The 12,852-nt window shown below is 37.7% G+C and overlaps 1 protein-coding gene across 1 annotated transcript in view; it reads right to left on the bottom strand.

Annotated features, from left to right (window-relative positions):
- DDX10 (DEAD-box helicase 10) overlaps positions 1-12,852 on the bottom strand; it is a 276,872-nt gene that overhangs the window by 963 nt on the left and 263,057 nt on the right. The window lies entirely within an intron of this gene.

The following is a 12,852-nucleotide window of genomic DNA, read 5'->3' as shown; positions in this document are numbered from 1 at the left end:
GAGAGGCACCACAGGTATGTCTGGCTCCAGTGTGTGCTTGTCCTGCCACACCAAACTACCTCTACTGAAAGTCAGGTTATCTTTAGGTAGCAGTGTGCAAGCTAACAGCTATCTGGACACCAGGTACTGCTTCTAGTATCTGTTGCATTAAGTTGTGATCTAGAGATCATGCATAAAATAGAACCTGAGATGTTAAATTACAGATTAGTTAAGACATCAAATAAATTTCCTCCATTTAAAAATCTGTATCAAAGATACAGATAGCCTTAAGAAAGCAAACATTATTGCAGTATTAAGTACATACCCAAGACATAGACCATAAAAACAAAGCTGATTTCTGAAAGTTGAGGAAATCACTTGATATGCTAAAAACAGAAGAAAAAGCAAAACATTCTCCTCAAAGCATTTTGAGATATTATCTGTTCCAAGATGACCCAATTATTGGATATATGATTAAAACAAAATAAAAAGTCCATCTATTAGTAGCAGCAGCCATGAATCCAGGGCTTCCTCAGAGTCTGGCACTGCGCTAAATACCTTACATAGATTATGTCATTTATATTCATGGCAACCCTCAGTGTGGAGTGCATTAGTCTCATTCTGCAATGAGGTTAAGAGAGGTTAAATGCCTGGACCAAGATTACACCCATGGGATTCAAACTCAGATATGAATGATACTGAATCCAGCCCCAAAGGCAAGCTTTTGAAACAATTAGAGTTGACTCAGTCAACATTTAAATGCCAGGAACTGTGGAAAGAGCACTGGTTTGACATCAACACAGTCAGACCTTTAGTTAACACTTCTAACCCTCAGTTGTCTTATTTGTAAAGACAGGGATTATATAATTTACTTAAAATTGTGAGAATTAAATGAACTTAGATAAATGAGAACACACAGTAGTGCTCAATACATGTTAACTTTCTAAAAACTACTCCCTTTTAAATTCTCACATTCACTATATCTAATCAGCAAAATAAATAAATAAAAAAATCACAGAAATATTACATTATACCCCAAGCATATGATGTGTTCTGAAAGAGAACAAACTGCTCAACTTCCAACGGCCTGGATTACTCTTTAAGAAGACAGCCTGGATATCAAAGTGAATGTGCCTCATCAGCATATCCATTTATGACCAGCTTGATGCAAAACTGGAAATAATTCCTCCATTTTCCTCCCAGAAGTGCCCAATGCTCTGACTCAGCCATTCTCTTTCACCACTGGAGGAAAGACAAACTAGATGGCACTATGAGGTTATTTAAAGCCACAAATCATTGCATTTTAAAAGAGTGCCTGGAGAGATGAACATGAAAGAGTTCCCTGTGATACAAATTCAGTCAGCAAAGAATTAAAATAATTCTTAGTGAAAGAGGGTCTTAAAAAAAAGTATTGAGCCCTAATCTTTTTATGAGTATGGCCAGTCCTGTGACAGTCCCACAGGGTTATAGTGCCAGGATCTATTTGGTTCAAGGGAATACTGGTATTTGCTCTGCCTATACGTCAAGTGCATCTCAGGTCAGCTCATCAGAAATGGCCTAATTAGTGGGCTGTCTATTGCATCCTCTGTTAATGTGCTCCTGCACATTACATGCCCTGCAGGAAATAGGTGGTTTGGATAATAAAAGGTAGAAAATTTATGTAGTCCAAGTATTTTCACAATAGGCAGCTTTGCTGCTTTGTGGATCACTTCAAATTCTAGAAAGGCCCTTTATACTACTTTCTATAGCAAATAAGCAGCAATCTGTATAACAAGTTAATTATTAAACAACAGTATAGGCATTCTACAGATAAATTACCAAAAGGGGGATAATGTAACAAAATAATGAAATATGCAATAATGAAATAATGAAAATGCAATAGAGGTCGAAAAAGGAGTGAAATCAGTGTTCTCCACTAAGCCGAGGGAGGTAAGGAGGTCCCTGAGATGACTGACAATGAGGGGGTTCCTTCAAAATTGGGGCGAGTCCAAGCCTGAGCTCTGCATTTTATCTTCGTGTCAGCACTTCTGTGGGACTTAGATTTTTGCCACATTCTTTAAATGTTCGAGGCAAGGGTCAAAAGCAAACATATCACTGCTCAGCATTAAGACAGTGCAACGTAATGGATAAAGCACATCTTAAAAAGCAAAAGCATGGCTTAACTCAGCACACCAAAAGGCCTACTACTGCTATAAAAATCAAAAGTAGAGCTAAAGAATTCAGAGGTAACAGTCTTTCAATAAACCAAATAATAAAGACTTTATTAGTAATGTCTGGTGTGCCATTTAAAGGACGTATCATACAACAGAGAAAAAATCATCAAGTAATATGTAATTGGAACAGATGATGACAGGGAAATTCTATTTTGATGATTTTGAAATTTTTGTGAAAATGGATACACAAAAGCTTGTCTTGATAACCAAAGTAACCATCTGAGCCAAACAACTCACACTCATTGCTAATAATTAAGAAAACAAGATACAACATTGGAATGTGAATTCAATTTTAAAATTTTTATTTGTAATTGAGTTTTAAATGGAATATAACTTTCTGAATTTCTAAATTTTCTGAAACCAAACATCAAAATAATCCGAGAAATTGAACCGATTTTTTAATAGGGTTGATTTCCTGGTTTCACCATTTTAATTTTTTCAGATACTTGTAGTTACGCCATCACCCCAGAATAACAGTGTTAATTTCACGAGAAACAAAAGAGCCAGAGGAAAACCTGAAGTTAGAACGTTCAGGTCAGCCTTCCTCCCAGTCCCTCACTCCTCAAGCACGGCCCTCACTCGCGAGATCGGCAGACACTTGGGCATTTCCACGGTGTTTGCTGTAAATGTGGCACCTCCCTCTTCTGGGTCTTCCCCTTGTCCTTCAAGACCCATCTCCAATTCCTTATCTCCCATGAAAGGTACAAATCTGCCTATTAAAAGTGAGCTCTTCTGAATTGGAAAAGCGCCAATTATCTATTAGTCATTTTGCACCTAAGATTGCTATTTCCTGATACTAAATTGATTTTCTTTTCCAACTGTATGCATCTTAACTCCCAATTAGAATGTAAACTCGTGAGTGGAAAAGTGAATGGGCACAATCTTTCTTGAGGGCAATTTGGCAGTACCCTTCAAAAGTCTTTAAAATATATATACCTGGCAATTTTTCTTCTGGGACTTTATCTGAAGGAAATAGAGATTTAGACAAAGATTTAGGCACAAGGATATTCAAGGGACAGCTACTTTTAATTTCAGAAAGTTAGAAATCCCAAAGTCCAATCAAAAAGGATTAAATAGGTTATAAAATTAGAAATGAGATACTATGCAGCTATTAAAAATGATGTTTCAGGAATTGCTTTTGACACTGACAATATTATAAAACCAACACAAAAAGAGAGAGTCCATTTGTATTTTAAAAAGTCTATATGTAAGTTTGCATAGAAAAAGGTTTGGAAGATTTTTTTTAATTTTCTTTTTGCTGTTATATATGTCTTCTCATTTTTCTGTAATGAGTCTGTATTACTCTTTGCAATAAAGAAAAAAATTAAATTTGAAGTTCTGGGTAGCTAGGTATACGTCAATTACTCTTTTTAATTCCACAAGGCTCAGAAGCATACAGAGTAGGTATGCCCTACTACTGCTATAAAAATAAGAAGTAGAGCTAAAGAATTCAGAGATAACAGTCTTTCAATAATCCAAATAATAAAGACTTTATTAGTAATGTCTGGTGTGCCATTGAAAGGACGTATCATACAACAGAGAAAAAATCAGCATGTAATATGTAATCTGAACAGATGATGACAGAGTAGGTATGCTACATAATCTCTGTTCCTGTGATAACCTGATCTCCAACTTAGGGTCCCTGTGTCTACAGATGTATGGGAAAAGGTGAGACTGCTTAGGTCAAGATATATGAATCACGGGTTATTTTCAATATTTTTTTTAAAATCTGCAATTGTGTGGCAAAGACTAAGTTGTGGGTTTTCTTTGCTTTTGGCTAGAATTATATTAACTGAGCTTTGTAAACGTTCAATACTTCATATACTTGGATGAACTGAAAATTACATCTTCGTTAATGAAACAAATGTGAAATATTAACTTTCTTGAGAGACAAAAATCTTTTAAAACATGGGACCATTATCATTGAAAACAAAACAGATGATGACAGGGAAATTCTATTTTGATGATTTTGAAATTTTTGTGAAAATGGATACACAAAAGCTTGTCTTGTGATGATGAAAAGGTTGGAAGTCATCATTCCAGGATAGAAAATGGTGCTCCATGGATCATATGGAGAAACCTGTGAGAATTCCTGATAATTTTACTTTTCAGTCTTATATATCAGCCTTCTTAGGAAGCCATTCAATAATGGTTTCCATGCCCACCTCCCCTCAAATACAAAAAAATTAAGAACCAGTCATCTTAAATAAAAGTTCTTGTTGAAATATCATTTATAAAACCTTCATGTATAACATTTCTCTTTTGAGCCCATTGTAAGCATGCTTAGAGAAGTAGTCTCTGTCAAGCACCGCTTGGTCTTGCCTTTTTCATAAAAATTTCAGTGGTTCTCTAGAAAGATTATTAGTATAATCTTTAAAGAGTCTCATGATCTGGTATAAGCCTGCCTCTGTAACCTGTTCTGCATTAGCCCCCCTTAATATACCCCTTGCTCTTTGAGGCTCCTTTCTATTCCCTGAATATGCCCTAGCTTCTCAGTTTCTTTTATCTCCATCTGGAATTCCCTTTTCTGTCTTCTAACTATCTAAACCTCCCTTATCCTTCAAAAGCCAGTTCAAATGATACCTCTTCCTCAAGGATTCCACCTTGAGGTGGAAGATTTCTTCTTCTGCCTACCAAATGGTTAGCTTTTTGAGGTCTGGGGCTCCTAGTCTTCATTTCTGAAGATGACTTAAAGAATTCATTCAATAAAGGTCCATTCATCTGAATAGTAAAAATAATGACAGTTAGGGTTGTTCAAAGCCCCAAGAATTACCATCACTGCAACAAAAAAGGCAACATTTCAATGGATTCTGCTGCGAATTCGACTTCCAGCGGAGTTAACAGAGGAGAGTGTCACGTGTGGGAGCACCCCCAGAACACTCAATCCAGTCTGTGGGTGCACAGGCTCCTGTCTGCTGACTAATCCTCCGTTTTTAATATCACAAGTTCCAGTGTTCTAAATTTTGGCTTTGCATGTTTTTAAAAATTATATAAGTGGCCAAATTATGGCTAAACCCAGTAACTTGTTTTTTCAAACACAACTTCTGCTGAGTTAACGCCCTGTCAATGGACAGTTTAAATTTTACCATGACTGCAACTTCCATATGAGATGTAATCAGCAATCATCTAAATTTAAAATACTTAAAGGTTGACTACAACCTCCCTGATTGTACCTTCCCAGTTTCCTCTTCCTCTATCCATTACATAAATGTTCATTTCCCCAGGTTCCATCCTTGGGCCTCAACTATCCTCATCTTACATATTCATTCTGGGTATTCTCATGCAGTTCAGTGTTTCCACAATCTTCCACAATGCTAATGACTTAAAAGTATGCATTTTAGCCTAGGGTTTTTTCCAGACCACCAGATCAGCATATTCAACCAGCTCCTGGATGTTTCTACCTGCATCTCAAAGTAAACATGCTTCTATTACATGTTTTCCCCAAATCTGCTCTTCCTGTATTTATTTCCCTTCTAAGTGAAAAGGACTATTCCCCCACTAAAAACCTAGAAGTCATCCTTGAGCTACCTTCTCTTTTATAACCTTAATTGAATTGATCATCTCTCAAATCCATCTATGTTTTCTAGGGCTTCTACAACCATCCTCACTCCTTGCCCTCCTTCACCTGATCCAGCTCTGGGAAGCCTTCCCTGACCCACCCCCATCTGAGTCAAGTGCCCTCTTAGGGTTACCCTCACATTGTGCATACTTCCATCGCACCATCTCTATCACACCATCTGAAATGCCTTATGGCAACTGTCTATGTGCTTATCTTCGATTAGATTACAAGTTCCCTAAGGACAAAAACTGTCTTGTTCTATGCAGCCACACTGCCTTGGTACCCAAGGGCTTAATACATGTTTCTTGAAGACATGAATAAACCCACTGGGCTGAGCTTCTGTACTGTTTAGTATCTGACTGGCCCACTGTATGTCATACAGGGTCAGAAAGAATGCTCCCTAACTAAAACCACATTCTTATCTTCTTTGCAGCATAGATGATTCATTTTAAGCCAGTATGTAAGTAGACATTTAAATCTGCGTTGTATTTTTTCTCTAAACACTGTATCATTAATTCCAAAGAAATTGAAGAGATCAAAGCCACAGTGAAAATTAAAACACTAATGGCAGAAGGGAAATTATATTGTAAAAAAGAAGTACCCAATAACTTCAGACTCTGAGAAATGAGACAATACTTTTAAGATTATAAAAAGATCAAAACTCGGCATGTCACTTCAACAAAAATGAGTAATTTTGATGTTCTTTGCAATAATATCTAACTATTATCCTTTTTAAAATGTGTGATCACATCAAAACCTTAACCCTCAATGAAGTACTGACAAAGGTACTCTCTTTTGACCAAACTCGAGTCTGGCTATTCTAAGTCCTCTTTCTGACTGGGCTTTGTCTTTAGTCCAGGTCTGCCCACTTAGTCCAGTTTTAGCAAGAATCCTGCTAAGTCAGCTGAACAAAAATCTCTCACCCTTAATATCTGGTCAAATTTCCCATCCCCCAGGCTTGCCTTCAGTAATAATCCTGTGGAATCTGTTTAGCCAGAATCCTCCACAACCCTGATGTTCCTTCTTAATAACTTTCCATTAATGAACCCTCCCTGTAAATCTCTATAACTCTCACTTGTCCGAGTTGTACTCTCAGTTGAGCTCAATCTCTTGCCCCTACTAAAAAACCCCATTGCAGTGGCCCCTACCCCTTGAATAAAGTTTGACTTACCATTCTTTAGTAAGTGTCATGAATTTTTTTCTTTAACAGCATGTAGCACAGCCAACAAATGACTATGACTTCAAGACAAAGGTATCAAGTTCCATAAGACATGCAGTAACAGTAGGATCTCCCCTCATTATCCTGGACTTTAGACTCAGGGTGGTTTGCCACTAGCAGATACAATATTTCAACAAAGAGTATAATAAGCGAATACAGCACTTGCCAAAAATATTAAAAGTAAAAATTGAAATTACTTTCATTTTTGTCACAAACTACCTAATGTTGATGGAAAACAAGACCAAAAAGCAAATTCTCAACTCATAACTTTTGTTTTCTTTTAAGGAGAAAGACCTTTAGAAAAAACAAGAAACATTGGTATCCAGGAAAGAAACAAAGTGGATGAAGATTATATGAAGCCACTAGCTACTCTAAATGAAGTACATCTCTGACTCTTGAGAACTACACACTGGGTTCTTAGAGAATGTGGAAACCGTCTTGTTCATTTGGTCATCTCTGATTCAATGGAGAATGGAAGAGGATCCTCAAAGACTGGAGACTGGCAAAAAGTGGTTCCCATTTTATTATTATTTCTTTTTAGAGATGGGGGTCTTGCTACGTTGCCCAAACTGGCCTTGAACTGGGCTGACACAATCCTCCTGCCTCAACCTCCCTGGGACTAAAGGTGCACACCACCATGCTCGGCCTGGTTCCCATTTTCAAAGAGAAGGAGAAGGTAAATTTTGCAAAGTATATAAAGCTTTCAACCAAGACTTTAAAGTGAATTACCAACTTTAAATAGGAAAGGCTGGTCAGCGAACTATACCTGTTGGCCAAATTTCACACAATGCCTGTTTTATACATCAAGTTTTAATGATGATTCAGCCTCACCCCCTTGTTTATGTATTGTCTACGGTTGCTTTACCACTGCCCTGGCAGAGATGAGTATCCCTCAAAGTGTAAAATGATTACTATCTAGCCCTTTAGAGGAAAAAGGGTAGATCCCTTTTTTATATTTTATACCTTTGCTGACATATAAAACAAGCACTGTGCGAAATAAACAAAACCAAAAACCAGACCCCTGATTCTAGTAGCTTTTGTTGGCTCACTAAAAACAATTCATATCAGACTAACCTTACTGCTTTTAGAGGGTTATTTGACTGGTAAAGCAGGAAAATGAATGCTTTTAGGCTTCCGCAAGGCATAGAACACACAATAACCTTGTGGATAACATTGAGACACAGGATCTGAAGACAAAATTAGGAGAAAGCATAACTAGGTGATTAAGAAGAATCTTTAGTTTCCTAAAAGGTTTATTGTTAAAGGTATTTTATAACATCTAGTTCATGGTGCCTGGATCTTATTGTAACGTCGTCTCTATCAAGTTTAACTCAGTATATTTGGAAGATACTGTGACCATGGAACCTTTTATCCCCTTAACTTTACAGGTAACTTCTCTGAAATGTACACATGGCATAATGTAAAAAATATCTACTTTTCTCCCTTCCCTGTTTAATGTTGAAATGACTGCTTTTAAAAATAGTTACTTAACAGTGATTCAAGCACTGTTATTAAATATGTCATTTCCAAAATTCTGGTATAGAGGAAAAGAAAATGGCTTTGGAGTCAGTCTGACCCGATTTAAACCCTGGCAGTTGCCTAAAACTTGGGAAAACTGCTGAACGTCACACGGTGCCAATTTTTATGTTTGTAAATGTGACTAATATCTACCTCATGGAGAGATTAAATAAGTGATATATGCATAGTAAATGCATTATAAATGTTAACTATAGCTTCTTCAACTCCCCATGGTGGGCATGATCTTTGATGTTAACTGGATTATATTGGTCTTTACCATGTAAGGTGAAAGTCTTTTAACTTGAGATGTCCCCCGACCCCCCGAGATAGGGTCTTGCTCAGCCCAGGCTGGAGTACAGGGTGCTATCATGGCTCATGAGAGAACTCCTGGGGAGCTGGGACACTCAGGAAGGGATACTGAATGGGGTAGGGGTCTGGGACAAATGTTGTTGGAGGGAAGAGAGGTTCTGGGTCCCTGTTAGGTTAAGGTCCTCAGCAAGCAACAATAGTCTTTGACGTTTTTATTAAAATTAAGTATATTATTATTAGCCTTATCTCAGGTAAGAACCTTCACTTTGAGAGGCTGAGAAGACAGTTCCTCGAAGGGCAGCCCTGTCATAAGGAAGGGCTATGCTGAGCTAGAATTTCATGTTTGGCAGAATAGTACTTAATCCAGCATATAACCAAAATCTGAAAAGACAAAGCATATTATTATCACAGTCTACTGTATTTTAAACGTTAAAAACAGCTTTCTTTAAACTACAGAAATTATTATGAAATGGTTAAATTTCAAAATACTGACAATACAAGATGCTGGTGGGGCTGTGGAGCAAAAAGAACTCTCGTTTATTGCTGGTAAGAATGCAAAATGCTACAGCCACTTCGGAAGAGAGTTTAGCATTTTCTTATAAAACTAAATATACTCCCTACCATGTGATCTAGCTGTCATGCCCTTTGATATTTACCCAAAGGAGCTGAAAACTTATTACCACACAAAAACCTGCTCATGAATATTTATAGCAGCTTTATTCATAATTGCCAAAACTTGGAAGCAGCCAAGATGTCTTTCAATAGATGAACAAACTGTGATACATCCATACAATGGAATATTATTCAGTGATAAAAAGAAATGAGCTATCAAGCCACAAAAAGATATAGCGGAACCTTAAAAATATATTGCTAAGTGAAAGAAGCCAATCTGAAAAGGCTGCATATATGATTCCACCCATATGGCATTCCAGAAAAGGCAAAACTGTGAATACAATAAAAAGACCAGTGGTTGCAAGGAATTCGGAAAGAGAAGGATAGATAGGTGGAGCACAAGGGATTTTGAGGGCAATGAGCTATTCTGTATGATACTATAATGATGGACACATGACATGATACATTTGTCAAAACCCATAAGATATACAATGCCGAAAGTGAACTCTAATTTGAACTACAGACATTAGTTAATAATAATGTATCAATATTAGTTCATCAATTGTAACAAATTTACCACACTAATGCAAGATGTTACTAATAGGGGAAATTGCAGAGGTAGTGAAGGGAAATATGAAAACTATATTTTTCACTCCATGTTTACTGTAAAAACTAAAATTCCTAGGCAGAAAGTCAATAAAAAATGTATAGTTTAAAAGAGTTAGTATACCCCCAATACATTATAACTTAATTAAATTGAGCATAAAAACACATTAGATTTTTCTTTTTTTTATCCCCAAAGAACTACATGCCCCTTAATACATCACCTGAGTTACCTTTCCCATCCTCATTTAGAGTACTCAGACCATCTCAATTTCACTTTTCTGTTCTTATGAGAATTTCAATGCTGGCTCACTCCTTTCTAATGAGTTGCCACTGTATGGACTAGACTAGCAACTGTTTCCTATACTCATCACCTTCTATGAAGTCAGTATCACAATCAGGATAGACACATGGGTAGAATGATGATGAGGTGAAAAGCAGCCAAGGAATCTCCTAACAGGAATACACAGAATTGTACAGTCATGATGATGCTATTAGGGTAAATATTTAAATAATAATTGTCTACGCAAACCATGCTTAGAACACTAGGATGAATCATTCCTTCCTCCCAGAGGTGGCTTGCAATAATTCTTCAGGTCTTGCCTCAGAGAGGGTTCTTCTTAACCATCTTGGCTAAAGTGAACTCTCCCAATTCCTCTCTCATCAGTTATTGTTTTCAAGGCCCTGTCACCACCTCTTGTCTGCTTTTTGTTTACTTCCTTATGGTCTGTCTCTCTTGCTGGAGCGTACGCTCTATGAGGGGCTGGGGTCCAGTATCTCTTCTTTATTGCTCTCTGCCAGTCACATGGTAAACTAGCAGTTTATCAAATGCCTAAATTATGTGACTGTCAAAGGAAAACAGACAGGTAAGGGCATTCCTACACTCCAATGTGGTAACGTGGACTCTCCATCCATATTTTGAATAGGCTATGTTACATGACATTACTGTCACTACATCATTAATTTCAACCAGGCTGTAAGATATTTTTGCAAACTGTTTTGAATATAGGGCCTAGTGCTACCTGGGGACTTAATGAATGACTTCAATGAGGAAAACAATGAAAAGTAGCTATCCTAGAGGACATTAAGTTTTATTCCTATCAATGTATATACTCATTTACAAACTCCTACCAGTTTTGCTTTTAGTAATTAAAATAATTACTACACATTAATGACCCTATCCAATGTCATATTTCACTTTCTTTTTACCCTCGTTAGATCTTCACAGTAACTTTGCAAGGTAAAAATTATCTTCCTTTGACTGATGAAGAAAGCTGGGTCACAGAGATTAAGTAACTTGTCAAAGGTCCATAACTTGTAAAAGAAAGATTCAAACTCAGGTCTGTCTAATCCCCAAACCCACAGTTTTCCCCACAAAGCCAAGTAGCCTGCCTTTGTTCTAACAGTCTTAATTTCACAAAACTACTTTCCCTGTTGCAAAGTTGATAATAATACAGCGTGTAGATCAATATTCCAAAACTACAAGCAGCGGTGCATGTGGGCAAGGCATTCAGTCTCTCGGTTCACAGAACCTCATGTAATTCATATCTCACACCTGCTAGAGCAACTATTTTTGTAAAACAGATGCTTCTGAGAACACCCTGCCAGGATCAGGCATAGTTTAAATTTCTATGTATTGATAGAGAAAGGCATAAGGAGAGAGACTGATTCACTGATGTATTATTCCATGTAGTGAGAACTCCTAGGGCTTATTCCACTTGAATTTTTAATTCCCTTTCTGGCTTTTAGGACACTTTAGCTAATAAACTTACAAGTGTGGGAAAGAGTGGGGCAAATAACATATTATCACAGAAGAGGAAGGTAATCATTGGTACCTGCCATGAATAGGAAGACCTCTCACTGGTAAACAGCATACTTTAAATGATGTGTGAATTAAATCCAAACAAAACAAGTCAGAATGTCCTTTGTAACCTAGAAACCACACTTCCTGGGCTGCGAGGACACAATAATCAGAACCACTAAACCAAACTTCAAGAATGTTCCAGCTGGGCACGGTGGCTCACGCCTATAATCCCTGCACTTTGGGAGGCCAAGGCAGGCAGTTGCCTGAGGTCAAGAGTTCAATACCGGCCTGGCTAACATGGTGAAACCCCTTCTCTACTAAAAATACAAAAAAATTAGCCAGGCATGGTGGCACACGCCTGTAGTCCCAGCTACTCGGGAGGCTGAGGCAGGAGAATTGCTTCAACCTGGGAGACAGAGGTTGCAGTGAGCTGAGATCATGCCACTGCACTCCAGCCTGGGCGACAGAGGGAGACTCCATCAGAAAAAGAAAAAAAAAAAAAAGTTCCAAGCGCTGTCTGATATGGCTGTGGCCCAAGGCAACATAGAAGAAAAACATCTTCTGGGAAAATCTGTTAACTTCTCTCCTGCTGGATGCAGTGCCTTATAGAAACACAATCTAGTGGAGTGAGCACTAAACTTCCAAGGATGCTGGGGCAGACAGTTCCGATAATTAAGTTATAAAACGGCAACTGAAATTATGGGGGATTCTGTAAGCCTGACTCTGAACAAGAGACTGTGCAGCCAGAAAGTGGCATATGCCTCATTTTAGAGCTCATAACTTCTGTGGCAGCTGCATTTCTTCATGTACAATTAGGGGTGTGCAAGTTTATATGTGTTAAATTACAAAATAGGGGATTGACATCACTGTACAGCCTATTCAGAAATTTCACAAAAGCAAGGACAAGGGGCTGCTGGAAGAAAGCACACTCCCTTTATTAGACTGTCTGAGCAGCTTTTCAACCTCTTGCTTTTTCTTCTTTCTTTTGGAATGCTAAGTTAAGAAATCAGGTGAACCAAAGACTGATAAAGCTGCA

The sequence above is a fragment of the Pan troglodytes genome, chromosome 9, assembly GCF_028858775.2.
Source record: "Pan troglodytes isolate AG18354 chromosome 9, NHGRI_mPanTro3-v2.0_pri, whole genome shotgun sequence".
In the NCBI taxonomy this organism is placed as follows: Eukaryota; Metazoa; Chordata; class Mammalia; order Primates; family Hominidae; genus Pan; species Pan troglodytes.
The sequence above is the reverse complement of the archived record's forward strand: the minus strand, read 5'-3'. Positions and strand labels throughout refer to the sequence as shown.